The sequence below is a fragment of the Pezoporus occidentalis genome, unplaced genomic scaffold (genome assembly GCF_034315485.1).
Source record: "Pezoporus occidentalis ecotype Australia unplaced genomic scaffold, CSIRO_AGI_Poc_V1 ctg122, whole genome shotgun sequence".
Classification (NCBI taxonomy): Eukaryota; Metazoa; Chordata; class Aves; order Psittaciformes; family Psittacidae; genus Pezoporus; species Pezoporus occidentalis.
In genome coordinates, this window is record NW_026913016.1 from 563381 (window position 1) to 578532 (window position 15152).

Sequence of the window (15152 nt, forward strand, 5' to 3'; positions counted from 1 at the left end):
GCAAAAAGTAAGGGAAAAGACCTCTCTGTTAACTCTCACAGCTTTGCAGTTTTTCCTTGACTGATTACAAAGTTCTTTCCAAACACTAATTAATCATATTAAAGGGACACATATACTGATATTCTGTCAATTTTCTGTCAATGCCAAATATCTTTGCTGCCAGCAGGCAAGAAGAAGTTAGCGAATGGAAGATATTATATACAGAAATAATTCAGCTGGTAAAATGATGAGTGAGGAAAAGCTGAGACCCACTAAGTGGAGTTAAAAAGCAAGACAGACATGAGTAATTTTGCATGGTGTTCAAAAGATTTCAGGTAGCGTTGTGCCTGAAATATTTTGATTATACAATAAATGGGTCCCCACCTGAACCAAAATTAAACTCTTATGAACTGGTCAGAAGAGAGAAGAACTGATTATAAGTCATGTGGAAATGACCAGTGTAAAATTCCTTAAACTACACAGTGAAAAGCAACATAATGAGGTAGCTTTTAACAGGGAAGCTTTAACACTTGATCAGTATCTGAGATGGCCTGCAAACCCACAGAACTATTAAGCCGTAAGAAAATTTGGGTTGGAAAGGGCTTCTGGAGGTCTTCTAGTCCAATCAGAGCCCATTCAGTTACAGCATGTTGTTCAGGGCCTTGTCTGGCAGAGTTTTTAATATCTCCAAAAATGGAGATGCCAGTACCTCTCTAATGCTTGCTCCAATATTTCACCATCCTGATGGTGAAAAAAATGTTTCTGAAGCCATGATTAGAATTTCTGGTTTTGCAGTTTGTCTGTTGCCTCTCGTCAGATTGCAGTACACATCTGAGAAGAGTTTCTCTCTGTCATCTTCTCTGCTTCTTACCATTATGCAGCTGTGGTCAGAAATGAGATCCTCTAACCTTTCTTTTCTTCTGGGTGAACAAGTCCAACTCCCCCTCCTGCTCCTCATATACACACATACTTCTTCCAGATATCTGTTTTCTCACTTGACTATCGCATTACTTGCACTCCTGAATTAGATATCTAAAAGCCAAAAGAATGAATCTGGGAAGCTGAGAGAGGCCAAAATCAACGGTCTTTGACCGTAATTTGAGACTTGTGACCAAAACCTGTTTCAGAAGCCCCAGGGTAAAAGAAAGAATGGCGAACCCAGAAGAATGCTGTATTTCATGATGGCAACTGAAGAGGTTCTAGACAAAGTGAAGGGACTCATCCAAAATAATTTTGTTTAGCAGGCGAGGCTTCTGCCTACTTAGCAGGGTTCCTCACTCGTGGATCATTTTGTTGGCTCCAGATGGTCAAGGTGGGCAGCAATGAAATGGGTTAACTTTGAAAGAGAAATTCTGGCAAACAGACTTTGTGGTAACAGCTATAAGAGTTAATGACTCTTGGACAGCTTCAGTCTGTATAAAGGTGTGTATCTAGAAGGCTGCACTTGACAGCCCAGAGGACCCAAACCTTTCCTTTTCATTGACAACACGAGCTGTCGCTGATGAAGTATGAAGCAGCTTAAGGTGTGATGGAACGCTAGGTATCTGCTTGACTGAAGATCAGCAGAATGAAAGATAATTAAACTTCTGACAAAGCTGAATTAAGAATGTGTAATGGGAAGAATGGCTTAGGGGAACAAATCAAAGTATCTCCTTCTGACCTTGGTAACTTTCTCATCAATAGGAAACAAACTGCAGAACTGAAACCAGTGGCTCACCATACTGAGATGTGCTCTACCAAATGACTGTGTATACTTTTCATTATGTGACCAGAGGATCAGACTGGTCTTATGGTGGGAGGATTTCGAGAAGAGGAAATGAACACTGTCGAAAACACCCCATGGTTATTGCAACAGAGCTGTGACCCAGAGAACAAGAGGCTGCTGATCAGCCTTGGGGTGAGGTAATGGGGTTAGGCAATAGTCAGATTATGCACTACTTTTTTTTTATTTTGAGTGAAAACTAATATACAGACCAATGTGATTTCTCTCTTTCCATCTTTCAGTCCCTGAAAATTGATTCATGTGATGCATCAAGTGAGGAGACAGTGGGAACATGACACCAAAGGCAGATTTGCCTGTGACTCCAAAGAGCTGCTCAGAGCTCTGCAGAGGGAGCCTGGGTTCAGGCATATGGCCAGAAGTCACTAAAGGTAGTGGGGTGTGTGTTGTTTTGACCTAATACAAATTAAAATGGATCCTCCCAGCAGCAATTTAGCCTATTTAAATTAAGCAGGGATTACAAGTTTGTAAAACCATACAGGTCTCCAGGACCTGAGGTGTTTCAAGGTCCACAATTAATTCAATTCAAAACTTGCTCCCAGACAAATGATTGGCTAAAATTTCCAAGACCCCAGACTCTGAGCTTTGCTGCACAGGAAAATTTCATAGCAGACATTTGGGTTCAACATGATCAAAAGTGCAATGTCCTTGCTCTTCCCAGAACTTCAGAGAAGCTCTGCAAAGCAACTAGTTTATGTACATTTTCACTTCTTAAAAACGGTTAACTGAGTTCACTTTACTGCATCATATCCTGTGTTTTTTTGAATCACAACGAGCCCTGACCGTCCTTATGCATGATGTTTTATCTGGGCTTGCATGGGGACAGTGGAAGGAAGAGACCCTCCTTTTTTTGAAGTGGGTGAGATACAGCAAGAGTGATTTAAAAGAAGAAAATCTGGTGCAAAGAGAGAACTGCTTGTGCCTCCACTCTTGGTGGAGTTTTGAGTCATTCATGCAGTGCAGTAGCCAGGGAGCCCGCGTGACTCATACACATTGCTAACTATGGAGAATAAATATATTTTCTGAAACAGTCAAGCATTACTCACATTTTCAGTTAGTATCAGCTGATTCTAGTAGCCTTATTTCACCTTTTGGGATTTAGTACAATGGGTTATATAAAAGACAGATTGGGCTCAAACTCCCTTTAAACTGATGTGCTAAATATGGCATAAGGCACCTTGCTTAGATGATGAAGTATTTTGAGTGCTCCTCAGTTCAGCATGAAAGTTATTGTCTTAAACAAGGAGGAACCGGGAAAATTGTAAAACTCACTTTACAGCTGACTTCAAAAGCTCTTGATAACTATCTTAACTCCTGTGTTGTGACTTTCATCCCAAAGGTTTCTAAACTGTTGAACCAACTGGTAAGCAGATCGTATCCAAGGATTTATTGCTGACTCTTGAACTGGTACAATTTCTAGGGACTTCAGTACTCAAAATCATGGGATCACAGGAAAACACTGAGTCTTTTCTAGGATGAGTTCTCCAGGTTACTCCCATACCATGTAGTCTAACCATCTGGCAAGCTTGGTGGCCCTACGCTGGAATTGCTCCACTATACCCATGCCTTTCAAGTATGGGAGAGCCCAAAATCAGACACAGTATGTGCCCCAGATGTGGTCCCACAAGCGCCGAGTAAAGGGCAGTGATAACTTCCCTTGACCTTGGCTAACAGAGCCCAGCCCAGCATTTACCTGGTCCTTTCCACTAGGGTCCATGCTGTTTAAGAGTACCCAGAGGTGACATGATGTGGGTCAGTACCACTGCACAGTACAAAGATCTACATATGTCAGGAGGTCTACATATGCTCAGGCATAATGTCATCCACTTCATGGAAGACTGTGTAGATTGTTTGGTAGATCCCTGGAGTAAGACCAGAAGTCTGACACCATTAAGTTCTTGATTTATTACGTAAAAATGAGTCATTTCAGTTTTAAAGAAAAGTGAAATTATGCAAACCCTTTTTGTAAATAATTCTGAGGTCAATAGAAAAGCACTGTGTAAGAGCTAGATGTTATTTTGCATTGGCTCTTTGTCAATGTCTGATGCTACTTTCTGCTGCTTCTTCTAAAACCCCTGACAGCCCTTCTCAGAGATGGGATATTGACCTCAGACTGGAGAGGTCCAAGATTTCCAGTGCTGAGAGACTGAAATATTTCACCAGAGACCACTGAGAGTCTTCCAGTGCCTCCCCATGACCCATGCTCTAGGAAGGCAAAAACATTTGCCTGCAGTTGGATGGGGAAGAATCAGAGGTGCTTAGCTGGTGAAGACCAGAAAAATGTGGATTTATCTCTTCTGATGGCCTAGCAGAACACACAAGGAAATACAGACATTGCTATGGACACAGCAAGCTTGATCTGGCTCTGCAATGTACTAGGATAAGTCAGATGTCTATCACCAAGGCTAACATTGCAGTTAAGCCTAATCCCGACTGATGATACATTTGTTTAAATGTAATTCCTTTTCCTAATAAATAAATAAGTAAATGCATTTATTGAATATAATTAGTAATTTCTAATTGATTGAGCTCCTTTTAAAGTCTGGCTAACTTTTACTGAAGCCAGCAGGTGTTTGTGGGTTGCTCCATCCTCATACCCAGTGTTCAGGACTGTCACAGGGGAGACGTGGGCAATGCTCAGGCTTAGTCAGGCATGTTGTAGAATGTGCATACCTCAGATAGAGACAGATGGTTGTTTGCTCTCTAGACATATGTAGGTTAATTCCCTAGAGGAATGTATGTATCTTTATCTGATTGCACTTCAGGGAAAATTTTGTAGAACAACTTCAATGGGAATTGTGGGAAGCTCTCAAAAGTCAGGTAACAGTTTTCTGTGGGCTGAGGTGTTTAACATTAGGCAATGTGGTTTGAAAATCTTAGCCAAGAGGTATGGCAGTGCTATTGCAAAAGGACTTGAAGATTTTGTAAGGTAATTGTTAGGAAATCAATCAAGAATAGGGCAGAAAATGATATTATGTTACCAAGAAATGAGTAGTGTAATTGTGACTACAGGATCAGTTCTGTTCCCCCATCTCAGAGCTAGAAAACATCCAGGGGAAGACAATCATGAGTATAAAACAGTTTCTTGACTTAAAGAGGTAAAGCAGACCAGGAGCCTCTACTCTGGGATGCAGGCAGCTGATGGTCTATAGAGGCCTATACAGCCTTTTGGGGGTCCATTGAATTCAGGATATCATAGAGAAACTGAAGAAAGTAGGGATTCTTCACTATTTCTGACACTATAAGAACTAGAGGGACTCCTGCCATCAGCAGGTTTAGCGCAAACAAAAGAAGGTACTTTTTCACAAAGTACCTATAAAATGATGGAACTGATTGCCATGGTAATTGTGAAGGTGGAAAACATATAGGTATTCAAGGCAGACGGAATAAATTACTTCTGACTGTGATTATTAAGCATGACACTGCAGACACAATCTCCTGCTCAGGAAGTCCCCCAAGCCCTTGTGGTGGGTTGTCCCTAGCTGGATGTGAGGTGCCCACCAAAGCTGCTCTATCACTACCCTCCTCAGCTGAACAGGGGAGAGAAAATACAATGAAAGGCTTGTGGGTTGAGATAAGAAAAGGGAGAGATTACTCATCAATCACCATTAGGAGCAAACCAGACTAGACTTGGGAAAGTGTGTTTAATTTATCCAGTATGGGCTTCCCCTAGGGTCACAGCCTCCTTCAGGCATCCCTCTGCTCCAGCATGGGATCCTCCACGGGCTGCAGGTGGAGATCCGCTGCACCGTGGACCTCCGTGGGCTGCAGGGGGACAGCCTGCACCATCATGGGCTGCACCACGGACTGCCGGGGAATCTGTGCTGTGGCGCCTGGAGCACTTCATCCTCTCCTTCTGCGCAGACCTTGGTGTCTGCAGAGCTGTTGCTCTCATATATTTGCACTCCTCTCTTCTCCAGGTGCTGCTGCACAGGTTTTTTACCCCTATTCTTCTTAAATACATTATCCCAGAGATGCTACCACTGTCACTGATGGGAAAGGAGGTGGAACCATGTTGGCATGCTTGCTACTCATAGTGATGGACTCCTTTCACCCACAACATACACAACGTCTGTGTGTGTGCTCATCTGCCATAGATGCATGCTCCAAAGCCATAAGCGAAGGCAAAGCTGAGGGTCTGCTGGATGAAGAACTGGGAGCACTGGGATGTGAAAAGCCAGAGCAGTGTGGTGGTGTGCTGAAGTCTGCTGCTGGTTGGGTGACACAACAGGGCTACCTGAGATGTGGCCATGACTTCCAGAGCTGCATCTGCCCCCCCCGGGCAGATTGTACAGAGTCCTGCAGGTGGTGGGACATGCTAAAGGAAAGACCAACTTAGGAGTGCTCCTTAGGGCACTCTGGAGAGAGCCAGGATCACCAATGTGCAGGGAGACCCCAGTCACGCACCCATACTAGCCCTCATCTACTACCCATAAAGGAAGCTCATATCTATTTGCATGGCTCGGGGAAAATCAAGTTATCTGAGGACGTTCAACACCCTATCCTGCTCAGGTGACCAGAATTGGTGTAGTCAGTGATATCCTACCACAGAGGTCTCTGGCACAGGAGACCAGTAGTGCAAGGACCCACACTGTCCTCCTACCCTCACCTCTTCTGCAAAATCCCCTTGATGGCAATGGCACAAGGTGCACTCTGCTCATGACTGACCCAGTGGGAAGCTATACCCTGCAGTGTGACCAGCCGCAGCCACCCCAGTGATGGGATGCTGCTCAGGCTCTCACAGCTGCATCAGGCAGAGCTGCCATCTTCAAAACAATGTCTCACCTCTTTATCCATCTCTTCCACCTTCCTCCTGCCTCTGCCCCAGCTCATCCCTCTGCTAAGCAGGGTTGGACATAACCACAGTGGGGCCCTGGGAAAGGAGCTGTGTGATGGTCCAGGCTTTGCTTTGTCAAATATCACCAGGCGCACCCTGTAAGGGATCCTGTGCAGGGGAAGGAGGGCATCTCATTGTTGCTCCCAGCCATCATGTTAAGCTTTTACTTTAGAGTGGAAATTCTGAAGCACACACTGCCATTTCCTATTTCTCTGTGCACGACTTGGCACAATAAGACCTCTGCTGTGGGTCTCCCGGAGCTACTATAACTCTCTGTATACACCCTATCTGTTCAGGAGGAATCACTGGGGAATTAACTCTGCTGGATTCAGTCTGCTGCTGTGCTGCACGAATAATCATGGGGAAAAATTGTATTCATTCAGCGATGTGTAGGAATGTTTAAATTATAAAACCCATTTTCATTTAAGTAAATGGGATAAAAACAAGAAAAAAATCATCATTCGTGTTTGATAGTCTGAGATCCTTAATTTGCTCTAATGAAAAGGTTGCTGTCAGTTTAGGTTCAGTCTAGAAAGATGAATAATTTGTTTGATCACTTGCGAAACAGGAGATCATGTTCCCCAGTAGTTTGTTATTATATTTTAGCAATAGCGTTCTCATCCAAGGTTAGTTAGAGTTACAGCACTGACAAAGCACAGTGCTGCTCTACCTCTGGCTTTATGTCCTTTGATCGCTGCTGCTGAAGCAGAAGACATCCTCTCTATAAGACACAAGAATATGCAGGAACCATTAAGAAAAAAGCTTTCCCTTGCCAGCCCACGTTCTTGTGGAGGAAGATGGTTTGGAGCTTTGAGACATGGCTGGGGATGGCACTGAGGGGGTGGATGGCAGTGGGGGACACTGGTGGTGCCTGCAGATGAGACACACTTCTTCCTTGCACCTGCCCTGAGCAGGATTTGCCCAACAGCTCCCTTCATGTTAGGCATAAATGCAACAGGCTGCAGGTCCTCTCCTCCTAAGGTAACCCTTTAAATGCATTTGGACCTGTTCCACCCCAAAAGCACTACCCGACTCCTGAAAGAGCTGGGGGTGACCACTCCATGCCCTGTCTGCAAAGACGGACTGCAGGGAGGGTGCTATTGGCAGGTTGTGTGCTAGAGGCAGACACAACATGCCCTGATTTAGGGCGAAATGGCCTTTCCCCTGCATATTGTCTGGCCAGTCTGGCATTTACAGCTGGGGAGGGGCAACGATGCCAACTGGCTACAAAACATTGGCAAACCCAGACACTGACCTGCTCCTGCTGGCAATCACCACACTGGCCTCTCTGAGAGCCCCTGACACCCAGGTGATAACAGCTCCACACGTCACTGCAGCCTCTCCCTGTCTCCTCCATCCCGTCACGCAACCACGAGCCAGTCTGGGGAAGGTCACAGGTTTCTTTCTCCTCAAGACCTGTGCTTGGCTGCTGCATCTGCCCCACCTCCTGCTGCCAGCACTGCTGCTGCTCCCCTTACTCATGCTTCTGGAACACTGAAATGAAAAAGTAGCTCTTTGGTTTCTGATGGGAACCACCAGTTTCTAGGAAGCACATGCAATGACCTTCCTGATCACAAGCAGTCATTGTGGCTTGGGAAGAAGCTGCTGCTTCAGTCCTGGGCACTTTGTTCACTAGGAGAGAATTTGCATGAAACCCTCAAACTCTGGGCAAATCTGGGTTTGTATCTACTGTAGCAGGTCCAGACTGGTATTGCTGGTGTGTCCACAAGCTCAAGAAACTTTGAAACCCTCAGGGCTTCCCTCACCATGTTCTCCTTCATGGCACATCCTCTTCAGTCTCCTCAAGTGGCTCTGCTCCACCCTTGAAAGTCCTCTATTAAAACAGCACCTACTTGTCATACCTAAACACTGGACCAGGAATTTGTCATGGGACCATGAAATCCTTTCTTCATACTTCTATTTTAAATAATCCACACCACATCTCACAAAGCTGAAGCCACCACACTGTGCCCTCAAACTAAAACATTGGACATCTCAGGTGTAATTCATCACACCACATTCAGGCAGATGTCTGGCATCCCAAGCTTCTTTTAGAGCTGGCTGGCAGCACCAGGCCTGTGTAGAGAGCGTTTCATGTGACATGTACATTATACCTTAGGAGGTGAGGACTGCTCTGGAGGTATCTTTTTCTTCTCTTCCAATGCTTTAATTAGAGTAAATTAATCCCTCTGCTCCTGCTCCTATACTGCCTCTTCACCATTTTCTTCTCATTTTCATTGCATTTTATCCATCTGCAGTGCCCTGGTGTGTTAACTGGTGAGCTTTTCACAACATAGACTTTATTTGTATTTTTACAGCTCCCACTAGAGAAGCTCCTTCAACCTGACCCTTTCTCTCTGAAGGCTACTACAAAACAAACTGCTGCAGAGTGTTACAGGGAAAGCAAAGTCAGCTGCTGTTGCATGTGGCCCAAAGGTGCCTTACTTGATCCACACTGAAATACAGGCAAGTGCAGCTTGTGCGTTTACTATACAGCATGTGTCTGACATGCAGTGTTTTCAGACAGCCCTCACTCTGATCCTGGGTCTGTCTTCTCCAGGCAGCAATGTCAGGACTGGTAGGCAGCACTAACACATCAGCTCTGCTGTTGCTGTGGGATTCAGGCGAGGTGATGACTGTTGCATGAAAAACTACCTCTCCTCTCAAGGAGCCAAATGAAGAATGTTGAGAAAAGTCATTGCACAAGCTAGTACTTCCCAGCATACACAAAATATTTTCTGCTTCTGGGCTCGCTGCTGGTTCAGCCCCACTTTTCATTTAAGCCACCTTGCAACAACCAAGGATTTTTGAGCAGTGGTCTTTTTCTAAGCGCAGCACCATTCAGAACAGGGCCTCGCTGCAGAACAAATGGTTTGTGAACTGTTATACTAGTAATCGTATCAGGACCAGAGATAATGAAAGGATGCAAACCATTGAAGTCAGTGAGGTTGGGCTTCAGGAACGTGGGTGGTAATCCAGCCTTGGCTTCCTGAGCACATTGTCTGAGAGGTTTTACACAAACACAAAGAAGCGTCATTCACATACACAGAGAGCAACAAGACTTTTGCAGTCTGTGTTTCCTGAACATTAGTTTCGGCTCTTCTATATCTGGCATAATAATGACTTCATCATTTTCCTTTTAACTTAAAATTCATTGGGCACAGTCTAAGTTCTTGTTTCAATTAAGTTGTCCAAGAAAGTAATACAAATTCAAGCTGGAAATTGAGAGGATGTTTTCAGTGGCCAGAAAAATAAAAGGTAACTCAAGCTTTCCATTGAGTAGGTGGAATGAAAGAGCAAGGTATCCTTGAGGATGGTGTATGAAAGAAATAACACAATGCAATTGCCTGAGATAGCCCAGGCATCCTTTTAGGACCTATGATTCACATGGCATTTGTGCCTTAGTCTCAGCTTCTCAAATGTCTGTCTCCTACTGTTATTATTTTTAGCTCGGTTTGCTAAAGAAACAAGGCTGATGTGATGAGGCTGCCCATCTGCCTGGCTGTCTATCGTCTCCCTCTGTCCCTTCTCCCGAAACCCCTGTGAACCTGCTGGCCTGTTTCAGTCCAGTCAGTCTGATGGCAGGATGGAGGTCTCAGGGTGAATTGTCCTACATGTGTCATGAAAATTGGCTGCTTCTCAGGGAAGGGCCAACAGAGCTCTTGGTGGAGGGAAGCGCAGGGTGAATCCAGCTGTTGGTACCCTGTCCATGGCAGCAGTCGGGCGGGTGGTGGACATGCACTCACTCATCAGGCAATCTGGACACAGGATACTGAAACAACATGTGCTGTCTCTTGCCTGTGGGAGGATGTCCTAAAAGACACAGGGCAGCTGCGCTATTGCCATGCAAAGGCAAGGGGATGAAGGACGCGGTTCTGGATAAGCCAGCTTTCCCCATGTCTGCACTTCACCAAGCAACACCTGCATCTGTAACCCTGGGTAACTCTCCAGGTACAGGATTCGGCTCTCAATATGTTGCTGATTTCATGTGTTAACCACCTCCTGATGTGAGCTACTTCAGGCATGGATTTGATGTGACTTTTGAAGCTGTGCATACCTGTGTTTATACCATGCACCTACTTGAGTGTGGGAGGAGAGCAAGGGCCCTTTGGGGAGCTCTGCTGTCTGTGCAGGAGCACAATGCTGCAACCCCAGATTGCCAGACATGCCAACTCGATCCATTGTCCATCTTCACACATTGCCGAGGCAGCATTTAAGTGTGTGAACAGATGATATAGTCTGTCAGGGAATATAAATGAGTGCTTAGGTTCATCTGCTGGGGCTGCTCAACCTCTAATGTTAACTGCATGACTTTGCAGGAATGAGACCGCCTTGTGCAACAGTCATGGCTCTGAAAGTTTCTGAGACTGTTTGTGCGTCCTCTCTCTACCAGACCTTCTTACTCTTCAATTTTTTTATAAGCTGAATAATCAGGACAAAGATATATCTCCTTTCCTGCAGGGCATTTCCTTCCTTCTCAGGTCTTTCCACAGTGCATCATGTACATCTTGCCTTTTTGCAGGTACAAAGGATGTAATCCTGCTCAGGTTCTTCAAGGATCCCCATGTGACTGGCAGCTGCTGAAAGTTCTTCTCTTTTCATTTTCATACTTCCTTTCTTCCAGCAAAGTGACTCAACAGCCTCTGCAGAGCCGCAGCTTCCCTGCCAAATGGAGTGTATTTCATTTCCATGCCTTTTCAAACTTACCAAAATAAAGTCCACGTGTTTAACAAGGAAAGCAGTGCAGGGTTTCATCCTGGCAAGGATGCTTGTGGCAAAGACAGGACCCAGGGAGGGAGCTGCCAGAGGGAAACAGCTTGTGTCCTGCTGCTTCTGTTAGGATCCCACTCTGCAAACTTCCTACTTAGTGTTCCAATGCCTAAATTTCAATTGCGGCCACATGATCTGCTTGTGTATAAGCAAAAGACTTGCCCTGTTTCAGAATGAGTTACAGTCATGAATTCACCCTTGGCTAAACTCTATGTTTATTTGTAGTATGAAATTATGAACTCTGCTCCTGCAGAGAAAATCATTACCCACGTCAATGCCCTAGAGGGGGAGGGCCTAAGGAGGGAGAAGCACAGACATCACAGGAAAAGTCTAACGTGCTCATTATGAGTAAGATATCCAGCCCAGCTTTAGCCATGGAACAGAAAAGCTGCAAACGACATTGGAGGCTTGCTTTATGAGGCATTGGACTGATAACTTCCCCCCTCACCCTGCCACAAGAGTTTTATTTTAGGATATAAAAATGAGGAGAAAGCACTAAAAAGTCAGTGGGAAATGGAAGGAGCCTTTGCAGCGCAGGTGTCAGCTTGCATCTATGCAGTGTGGAGTGGAAAAGCAGTTTTGCCACCGCCTGACCTTGCTAAATCTTCACTTCCATTCCCAGATGTGGGGTTTGCTGGTTGTCAGAAATGAGCTGCTTGGAGAGGCCCAGGGAGCCTGATGCTCCAAGGCAAGTGCAAAGGCAGGGCTGACTGTGTGTGTGTCCTTGCACTAAGGGGGGTCAGGCATGAGAAGTACCAGCCTGCCACGGGGCTGAGGATTCCCTCGTTCTGGGGATGTCTTCAGCAGTTTTATTCCTGGAAATGCTGCCATGTGTGACATCTGCAGGGACACTAAAGCCCCTTTCTTTACATGAAAGGCTGAAGGGGAATGTGTAACCTGTTAGGGAGCAGCCCAATAGAGGCGATTCTGACATATCTCCGAGCCTCCAGGTCCAGCTAGTGGTAAGGTTGAGCCTGTATTTCCCATAGATGCACACACAGGCACACATATAAAACACACATATACCCATGGCCGGACATCCTGATTACTGAGACAGATATGACCAGCACTTATGTTAAGACGAAAGCACCAGCTGAGCAGAATGATGGTCCATCAGTGGAAATTATATATACACATAGGCAGGATGTGAACCCTGCAGCAGCCAGTCTTAAACACCCAGCCTGCCCAGTGGCTTCCCCTGGATCCCAGTCTGCCCAGTGGCCAGCACCCGGGCACGTGAGTCCCCAGGGCAGCGGCTCCGGTCTCCCTCATGGTGGCCCCCCAGGCACATTTCCTCTGACCCTGCTCCCACTTCAGCTGCTGCACTCAGGCCCCACACAACCGTGGGCACTGTGTGCACCCTCTCCCACCTTCAGTTCCTCCTTGTTTCTGGGCTCCTCCAGCTGCAGTGGTGCCTGCAGGCTCCCTGTGTGTCAGCTGTAATGTCTCTGGTGGTGGGCTTGGGAGGTGTGGAGCAGGGGATGACTTGCCAGAAGTTACCTCGTATTACTGGGCTCTTGCAGGGAGCATGTGTCCTAGTGCAATGACACTCAATGTAAATATTTAGCCTAATGTAAGATTCTCGGTTAATAAAAACTGCTTTGGATTTTCTGGCTTCTCTTCCCTTTCCAAGGGTCGTAGCTATTTCAATGGGAAAGGTTTTAAAAATACCCCAGAGCTGTCTCCACTGCACACAAGCCTCTTAGCGCCACTACAAGCGCTATCCCAGCACTAAGCAGCATTTACTCTCTGCCTCAGAGCTGTGTGTTTTGTGGTGTCTCTTCCCAAAAGCAACTACATCTGGGTGATGGTGAAGGCTTGGGGCATCTCCAGACACCTGAGTCACCCCTGTTGTTCCTCAAAGGGCAAGTAAGAGAGAACCATCTCTTTCTGCTTCCAAATTGCCATTTGTTCTATGGTAGTCTCCCTTATTGTATATGAAACAGTAACGAGCTTTGGTAAATTACTTTAGTAATCAAACTCATATTTTATTTTATGATTAATGTCGCAACTCTTAGATGCAAAAAGAGAATTTCCCCAACTGTTTAACAGTATGAAGGACAAACACTTTTACGTTTCCAGTCCATTATTTGGTAGGTTTCTAGTGAGCGCAATTTTCTCCTGGGTTGTGGTGAGATAACAGCTGGAGCAGAGCCTTGGGTCAGCAGCAACCAAATAGCAATGTCCTTCAGTGTTTTCTTGGCAGCACTGGCTGGCCTAGAGTCTTTTCTTATCAACAGAGAACTGTAGCAATACATTGAGAAGTGTCTGAAACCAGAAGTTTGAGGTGAAATAAAAGCCAGCGCTACCAGCCTCTCTGTAGCACCATTAACTTGCCTGGTTTACATCAGTAAAGCTCTGCTACAACTTTCAGCCAGGCCTAAGGATATCTACTGCTGTTTTGTTATTTTTGCTGTCCTCACATCAAAGTGAGTCAAACACAGCTTTTGCATGGAGCTGAAAGCCCATAAGGATTTATGTACGTGGGACACCCTTGCCTTGGCTGTCCAGTCCCAATGCTGACCTTGGAAAGACAGCTCTGTCCTTCTTCTGGAAAACCTCTGTGGGCTCTTGCTGAGCTCCAGTTTCTGATACCAGCATGATCCCACAGGTAGGTCAGTTTGGGAGCAGGGGGAAAGCCAAGAAGACTTTCCTTGGAGCATACTGCCCGGAGCACTGGCCATATGCTCCCAGCTGTGTACCTTCAGCAGTACGCTGTACTGGCTGCAGCAGCATCCCCAGACCCTGTTAGTTCATGAAGCCAGCAGCAGTGTCACACTTCCCCCTGCAGATCTAGGAGGAACCAAAAAATCCTTGTTCCCTTCATGCTTGTCTAGCTCCAGACCTTGCACTCAGCTGCTGGTTGGAAGGACACAGCGTCAGCTGCTAGTTCAAACATGTTCAGTTGTGCTGGCATCTTTCCTCATGGATTTAGCATGTCCATAAATCCTGTGGCCTATTTGGATGAACACGTCACACATGGCTCTAAGCAGGCTAGAAGTGTATCACCTCACCAGTTTAATATTCATCACTAGTGTTGGCAATAGCAATGATGTGACCTGGTCAAAGCCCTGCGAATTTCTCTATCAACTCTAGTAGACCTCAGACCAATGGGGCAGGGACCCAGTGATCCACAGTCAGCTTTGCTGCTAAGGGAGATCATTTCACTGTCCCAGTGGTACCACTAACCATCTTGAATCTGTACAAGGGCTTGGATTTATTAGAAGTGCTTTATACTGAGAGGCCAAAGGGTTTAGTGAGTAGAGAGCATCTCTGGCGGTAAGAAAACCTTTAATCAGATGTCTAAATCTGAATGTTGGCAACTATGGAGACAGGGTCCTCTTTCATTGTGCTTCCCATAGGGTAGGTGGAGCAGTAGCAGGGCTCCCTGCCTCTATACAGTGATCAAAGGCATGGTGCTACAGCATGGGAAGGGATCTCTGGCTGTCCCATGGGTATTACTGCAAAGAGCTCATTGGTGCTCGCCTTACTGCCAGCGCTGCTCCTCATGAGGCTTCTTGCAGGCACTACACAGATCAGCAGTCCACCTTCATGCCAGCTCCCTGCCTCCCCTTCTCAGTATAGTGACTGCTGTCATGGACAAAAGCTGAAAGCTGGGGTTTTTTACCTCTTTAATTAGCTGTGAAAATTCATATAAATATTAAGATCACTAAATATCCAGTACTAATATTCCCTTTGTTTACCATCAAATCAGTTTTTTGCCTTGTTTCAGAAATTAATCATTGCATGTATACCATCCCTCTTCAGCTTAATATGCAAGGGAAA

At 45.7% G+C, this 15152-nt stretch overlaps 1 protein-coding gene across 1 annotated transcript in view; it reads right to left on the bottom strand.

The window, feature by feature from the left end:
- Window positions 1–4287: 4287 nt before the first annotated feature.
- Window positions 4288–15152, bottom strand: part of RB1 (RB transcriptional corepressor 1) — a 217540-nt gene continuing 206675 nt past the window's right edge. Inside the window, exon 22 of the mRNA XM_062607350.1 lies at window positions 4288–4301. The gene's annotated coding sequence lies outside the window, so the exon portion shown is untranslated. The remainder of the gene's footprint in view (window positions 4302–15152) is intronic.